This window comes from Ascaphus truei, chromosome 8 (assembly GCF_040206685.1).
Source record: "Ascaphus truei isolate aAscTru1 chromosome 8, aAscTru1.hap1, whole genome shotgun sequence".
In the NCBI taxonomy this organism is placed as follows: domain Eukaryota; kingdom Metazoa; phylum Chordata; class Amphibia; order Anura; family Ascaphidae; genus Ascaphus; species Ascaphus truei.
Genome location: NC_134490.1, coordinates 7,285,978 through 7,293,825, shown reverse-complemented (window position 1 = coordinate 7,293,825; position 7,848 = coordinate 7,285,978). Strand labels below are relative to the sequence as shown.

The 7,848-nt window shown below is 47.9% G+C and overlaps 1 long non-coding RNA gene across 1 annotated transcript; it reads right to left on the bottom strand.

Moving 5' to 3' along the window:
* Positions 1-6,398: 6,398 nt before the first annotated feature.
* Positions 6,399-7,428, bottom strand: LOC142500865 (uncharacterized). The gene is made up of 2 exons (XR_012803321.1): positions 7,360-7,428; positions 6,399-6,866 (listed from the first exon to the last, which is right to left on the bottom strand). It is a non-coding gene; the product is annotated as an uncharacterized LOC142500865 (long non-coding RNA).
* Positions 7,429-7,848: the final 420 nt, after the last annotated feature.

The window sequence follows — 7,848 nt, the reverse complement described above, 5'->3', positions numbered from 1 at the left end:
ACTCAGAAGCCTCTTGCGGGAGGTAGTCCACCGGCGGTGGTGAAGTTCCGGCAGGAGCAGCAGTGCGATCACTGCCAATAAGCGGGCCACATCAAAGCCCGATGCCCGGACCGTGCGTGGTCGGGCGAAGAAGCCCCTCAGGACCAGCGCTCACGAGCTGCGGAAAATGTGACCCATTTAGCGGCATCCTCCGATGGCACCCGCCCAGCCGGGGCAACAACCCTTCGCGGGACGTCCCCTGGAGAACCTGGCCGGGCTGCATCGGCAACAGCGGCGGAGAGCGGTGGCCATCCATCTGATCCCAGCGGAGAACAGCGGAGCGGCGGCCGGAGCACATCTTTTCCGGCCATCAGCAGCGGTGCTCGGCAAGCGGTCGGCTTGCTACAGCAAGGTGCTGTGGTACCCCTGGCCCGACCTGATATGGTCGGCCAGTAGAGGTGCTCCCAGGACGCGGGATGCAGGCGGCGGTGGAGGAAAAGCCGCGATTCCGGCATGATGCCGGAGCCGATTCGATTTGGGGGGAGGGTCGGGGTGTGCGGGAGGTGGGTGTTTGGTACTGTTTGGAGGAGTCGACGATCCTCAGAAGAGACCAGAGCCCCACCATCTATGCCTGTGCCGAAGCCGGGTGCTGTTGCGGCAGTCACCCGGAGCTCGCCCGTAGCGGCGGTGGCGGCGGCGGAAGAGCCGCGATTCCGGCGAAGTGCCGGAGCCTTTTCTGAGTGGGGGGAGAGACAGGGGTTGCGGGAGGCGGGTGGTTCACCTTGTTTGAACGGATTTATAGATTTTTTACATTATGTTAATGTGTATATGTCCCTGATTTGGTATGTACAACAACCGCACCCAAAACATTTTTCCTGCACTCCTGTTTTAAAGAAATCTCCCGAGGGTATATTTCTGCTAGTTCGCAATAAACACACTTCTGATTTTTCATAGGAAATCCTTTTTAGAGACGTGCAGAAGCAGAAAGAATAAGTTTTCACATATACTGCTAGGATCAGTAGGCTGACACTGGCTGAGCAAAGGGCTGTCTCGGGATAACAGTTCAACAGTCATTTCAGAGTTGAAGGAGGTTTAGTTGATTTGAGCCAATTGCTTTGAATTTATGTGAAAGGTGAGAAATAATGAGTGATTATAAATTAGTGATTATAAAGCCGGTTCTGACGCCAACGCAAAACTTGTCAGCAACATGTGTTGCAGACCAATCTGGTAACTGGAGTTTACAGTAAGCTGCAATACTACATTCACCGCCTTTTTTTCCTTTTCATATTTGTATATGTAAAGCGTGTGACAATATATCATTCTACATCCTTACCTAAGTTGGCAATCATTTGGTGCTCCTGTTCTAAATCTGGAAAAATCATTTCGGGGTGACTAACATAATGGCTGCTTCAGTCAGTGTAACTCAGCAACTATAATGTATCCTTATATTAGTAAGGTAACATTCTCTATTGTTACGCTTTACAGCTCAAACTGCTGGGAACATTGGCAGCAAATTATTACAAACAGGAAAGTGTTGCAAAATCTGGGAGATGGGCTAAAACCTTCTATGTACTGCTATAGAAATCAAAGAATGCTTTAAAACTAATTAACAATGGCAGTAAGAGTTGAATAACAATCATTTAAAAACATGCAGTAAGTATTATCTAATACTACAGAACTGATTTCTTAAAAAAATATATATACAATTTCACGTTTTGTTGCTTTAAATAAAAAGTACACTTATCAATCTAACCTGTCCATATTATTAGATGTGTGTTTATTTTGTCCTGCAGTCTCAAATAACACCAAACGTGGCTTTGTACTGTTCCCCCCAGGGCTCTTAAAATTAATTTCAGGCAGCACTTACATACTGTACTGTGGCCTTTTCTTTCCCTGTGCGCAGATCAGCGATGACGAGTCCATGAATTATATATTACAAGTAACGTCCTCTCCCCCCAAGATTGGCTGAATTATCTTTACGTGAAATGATTTTATTTCAGAGCCTGGGAGAGAGGTATGTAATTCCTCTGCGGGACTGGTGAGGGGTGTTATTAGGGTTGCCATGTGTCCGGTATTGAACTGGACTGTCCTATATTTGGATACCCTGTCCAGTAAAAAATGATAGGTACTGTAATACTGGACATGTATGTGTCCAGTATTTTCCTCCCTGGACATAGTGACCTGACGCACCTTTCACCATTGAGTCCAATATTTTTGGAGAAGCCACCTGGCAACCCTAGGTGTTATTAAAAACACTCAAAACCACAGTGCAATGTGATTATTTTGGGGAATATTGCACATGTACTGTATATTGTGCTTTCCTTGTTGCTGTAACATGCAGATAAGGGGCGGGTAATATTAGACTTACTTATAACTGTAGATTTCCCTTGATTTTGAAATAATTGCATTATTAGGTGTGTTTTTTTTTACACATACCTACCTGTTTCTATAACATTCGAGAATACTATATGGAAAACTCTACATTGTTGATTAACAACACCAGCAAAGTACTCACAGTCTATATATGTCTTGGGCAGGGGTACTCACTTAGCTTTGTGTCCTGTACAGTACTAGTACTATTAGAGCTGTGGGAGAATCCATTCACCCAAGGGGGCTTTTAGTAGGGGTGTGGGGGATGCTGCACAAAAATATTTACATAAAAAATGGGGGGTGCTGTCCCCCTGGGTAACACATTCTTATAGTAAGTTAATGTATGTGTGTTACAGATTTTGTATGTACAGCACCCCTTCACCTACCGCAGGTATAAACCATTTCAACATGATATCTCCATCGCACACCGGAAAAACGGTATCATAGTCGGTCTGACTGCACCTGACGAAGGGGATTTCCCACCGAAACTTTGTGCAATTTGATTCTGCTATAATAACATTTACATTGAAACGTCCCTCTGACTATGACATCGTTTGTCCAGTGTGCGATGTAGATTTTGACGAAATAATATTGTTGAAATGAAGATACTGTTGATATATTACTGAAATGGACTGGGGGGGGGGGGAGGGGGTCGCTGGAGAAGGATTGAAAGCAATGTTCAGTTTCCATTTTGTAAAAAGTTTTCAGTATCCATTTTGTGAGTAAGAATGTGTGTCTGGTGGATGGGAGGTTTTCGCTTCTAAGTAGATTTACGACTGTGACTAAAGTAACACATACATTCCTGTGATAGTGTGTACCAGGTACATATTCATGGCTGTTTGAGGCCAGTTTTAACCAGGTTTAATGAGATGTAAGATGATTGGTTTAAGAATTAAGGAGTGTTTAGTATAATCTGCCTAGTAACACATTTGAACAAAGGAAATGAAATGTATAAAGAGGCTGCCTGGACACTCCCTGGCAGAGAGAGTCTCGTAGACTTTTGAATGAGTACAGTATGATCATACTGTGCAATAAACTACTTATTATCAAATGAACCCAGTTTGTCAATTTGGAACATTGACAATATTGTTTTAAAATAGTGGATGCCAGCAAAGTAACCATACTAGTTAGGATATCATGAGTGAGAGTCGGATGGTTACGGGTGAGCAAGAGGCTACCACCTAATCTTCAGTAATTCTCAATCCATTATATTTTAACCTCTTCACTGCCATCGGGAGCCTCAAGGATGAAAAGGGATTAACTGATCATTTTCAGTTTTTAATACAAATACAGAATGCCGACCTGACTCCATATCATCATCATCATCATCATCATCATCATCATCATCATCATCATCATCATCATCATCCCATATCAATCCACGGCTGGATGAAGCCTCCCCAATGATCTCCCAGGTACTGCATTTACAGCCTCTCTTCTCCACGTTACTCTAACACATTTTCTGATTTCATCCTCCTACCTTACTTGTGGTTGTCATCTTGGTCTTTTAATCTCTCTTGGAATCCAGTAGAGTGCCATCTGTGTCCAGCGATGGTCATTTCTTCTTGCGATATGTCCGGCCCACTGACATTTTAATTTCACAGACGTTTATTTGGTTTCTAACTCATTCATTCTTTTATCTTGTCTGTTCTGGTAATACCCAGCATACATCTCTCCATACTTCTTTGCGCTGTCTGAAGCTTCTGAATTATCTTTGCATTTATAGTCCAAGTTTCACATCTGTATGCGAGCACGGGCAGAATACACTGGTCGAAAACTTTCTTCTTGAGGTGCAGTGGAAGTTCCCTTGAAAGACTATCTAGTTTCTTCTAAATGTGCTCCGTCCCATCTTCATTCTCCTATTGTCTTCACAATCTATGTGGGAGTTGGGGCCTAAGGGGTCTCTGGCCCAGAGCAGGGGTCATGGACACCCTGAACATGCACACCCTACCCCTTCCTCGTCCCAGCTCCGACTGGCGTGCTCCTCTGCACGCGAAAAGTATCATTCTGTCACCCCAGTGCATCCTGGGGGCTATAGTCCCCTGCAAATCTATTCTCTCTAATGGCCGCCTTGCGTGCCTACACTGCATAGGCGCGGCATCTTGCGCATGCGTGATCGTGACCAAGATGTCGGCGTCCTGCAAGGGGACACCGGTATCGTCTATTCATTTTGAGAGATATAGATCGTTTGGCACTATAAGCGCAGACTAAAAGTACCATTACTTTTTATTTATTTACAAACTTACAATTTCACTTTCTTTTGAAAAAAGAAGGGGTTTATTTTAGAATCTTGCTATTGTAACAACATGAATAGTTCTTAACTTTTTCTGAAATACAAAAATCTTTGACTCCAATATATATATATATAAAACCTCAAAATCTGTTTTGTCTGTGGGTTTGTGGGCGCTCCCATTGGCTGACTGTGGGGCTTGGCTCTCATTGGCTGACTACAGGGCGGGCCTTGGCTCTCATTGGCTCTCGCGGAGGCGGGGTGATGTGACGTTCCTCCTGTCCACCCCCACAGTGACCCACCGCCGAGCAACCCTCCCGCCCGCCCCCGCAGTGAGCTGCCACCGAGCAACCCTCCCGCCTGCCCCGAGGGGTATACCAGGGGACTCAGGGGGGACCGGAGCAATGAACGGGAAGGGACCGGAGCTGTGAACGGGGGGGTGGGGACCAGAGCGAGCCGCCACGCAACCCTCCCACCCGCCCCCGCAGTGGGCTGCCGCAGAGCAACCCGCCCGCCCCCCAGTGAGTGACCTGCCGACAAGCAACCCGCCCCCCGAAACACCGCCAAGCAGCCCACCCCCCCATTGAGCCACCACTGAGCAACTCCTCGCCCGCCCCCGCAGTGAGCCGCTGCTGCAAAGCAACCCTCCCGTCTGCCCCGGCAGTGACCCGCTGCCAAGCAACCCTCCCGCCCGCCACCCCAGTGAGCCGCCCCCCCAGTGAGCTGCCGCCGAGCAACCCTCCAGACCGCCCTCCCCCCAGTGAGCTGCCGCCGACCAACCCTCCCGCCTACCCCAACAGTGAGCCACCGAGCAACCCTTCCGCCCGCCGGGGGAGAGAGTGAAGGGGACTCAGGGGGGACCGGAGCTGTGAACTGTGGGGAACCGGAGGAGCTGTTAACGGGGGGACCCTAGCTATGAACAGGGGGGGGGGAATCGGAGCTCTGAACGGGGGTGGAGGACCGGATCCATGTGAAGGGGGGGACCGGATTGATGTGAATGGAGGAGAGAGGGGGGGAAAGAGGGAAAAGGGGAGAGTGAGAGGGGAATGGGGACAGAGAGAGAGAGAGGGGGGAGCAGAGAGAGAGAAGGGGAGCGGAGAGAGGGGGAGCAGAGAGAGAGGGGGAGCGGAGAGAGAGGGAGAGAGGGGGAGCGGAGAGAGAGAGGGGGAGCGGAGAGAGGGGGGGAGCGGAGAGAGGTGGGGAGCGGAGAGAGGGGGGAGCGGAGAGAGAGAGGGGGAGCGGAGAGAGAGGGGGGAGCGGATATTGATAAACATATAAAACATGAAATCCCGGGCAACGCCGGATATATATATGCTAGTGTTAAATAAATGTAGATCTGTTCAGGCAGGATCACTACTTCTGTTAAGCTGCGTGGAGCACTATCTAAGAACGAACACATTAAGAAACAAGGAAACAAACGTGGGAACAGATTCTAGCAGATTGCAGCTACGCAGACAGGCTGTGGCTTGACCTGCCTTTATCAATCTTCCACCAGATCCTTCTCCAACGTGTTGCAAGTTCTGCGGGAAGGGGTTAAGGTGCATTATCAGGGTGCGTGTACAATCTGACCAATGAGGGGCTTTAATCGGTTCTCCACCCCCCTCCCTGCTTCTTCACTAAATCCTACTGGCTCTCCACAACACACCTCCCAGGACTGTGTGTGTTTACTACCTATATACACACAGACGTCAGAACAGCGGGTCCCTGAGAGTCCACACAGCCAGCAGCATGAATAAATATTTATCCAGTAACTTCTGATCTTACGGATACTAGAAATCTTTCTACGCCATTAGATATTAAAGAAGCAGCTTCACATAGGTCAGCAGGGGCGGCTATAAATGCCAAGCACTCGCCCTTCTAACACTTTATTGTGTCTTATTGTTGTTATCTTTTATTTATATGGAACCCACGTATTCTGCAGCGAAGTACAACGTGTGGGTAAGGGCAAGAAATAAAACATAAAATAGATACTTTAAACACAATGAAAAACTAGGTAATGAGGTTCCTGCTTCAAGAAGCGTACAATCTAAAAGGAATAGAATGGCTGAACATTTAGCAAAGGGTGCTACTCAGATTAGTTGGGTGACCATACGTTCCGGATCAGCCGGGATAGTCCCAGATCTTCCTTAAACATCCCGGAGTCCCGACAATTTTCGAAAACTGTTGAAATGTCCCGGTTTCTTGCTTTTTCCTGTCTGGATGGCGGCGGAAGCGAAGTAGGAATTGCGGCAGTAGAGGAGGGCCGGGGAACGGCAGAGGAGGGTGAGGGCAGGGGGCAGGGCGTACCCTGCAATGAAACCTGGAAGTCAGTCACAACTTTCCGTGTCAGCTGGCGGGACTGAAGGAGGGGGGAGGGGTGAGAGAGAAAGTGGTTGAGACAGAAGGAGGGGGAGTGTGCGAGAGAGAAAGGGGAAGTGTATGTGAGAGAGAATAGGCGGAGTGTGTGTGAGAGAGATTAGGGAGAGGGAGGGGGAGTGTGTGTGAGAGAGAATAGGGGGAGAGAGAATAGGGGGAGTGTGTGAGAGAGAATAGGGGGAGCGTGTGGGGGAGAGAGAATGGGGGCAAGAAAGGGGTGTGTGAGAGAGAAAGGGGCAGAGAGAAAGAGTTGGGTTGGAGAGAGAATGGAGGGAGGGTGTCACGGTAACTTATGACAAGATATAATTTACACCAAATAACTGGGTTGAACTGAACGAGGCTTAGATATAATAAACTATATTTATTCCTTAGATAGGTGAACACAGCAAGATAGTACAATTAACAGACAAGAAGGTAACACTTACTTAGGGGTTGGAATGAAGAAGTATCAAATAGCAATTCTCCAGCAATCAGGTAACAATCAAGATGTATCTAGAAGACAAAGACTGTAGGGTTGACAACAGTTTATATATCTTTGTAACCCTATTTTTAACATTGAGTACAGGCTATTGGAGAACAATTAACTGTACCCAATCTCTAACGTGGGAACACAGTTTAACCCATACCCCCCAGCTAGTTGGCCCATGCGTACTGGGACTCTGAGGGTCTCATTTCTGTAGCCCCACACCCAAATCAGGGGCGCCGGGCAGTCTACCAGATGGGGCATCTGGCAGACTAATACTCTTTGTTTGTAAGTGTGAGTTATAACACCCACAAACCACTCCAGCTTCACGCTTCTCCGCCCTCATGTAAACAGTTAGAGTGGCTGAGTCTTTGATCAGGGGCCTGCTTCCCAGACACTAGGTCGCTCTCCTGACCACCTGCATTCCTTAGTATGTAGGAATCTTCGCGGC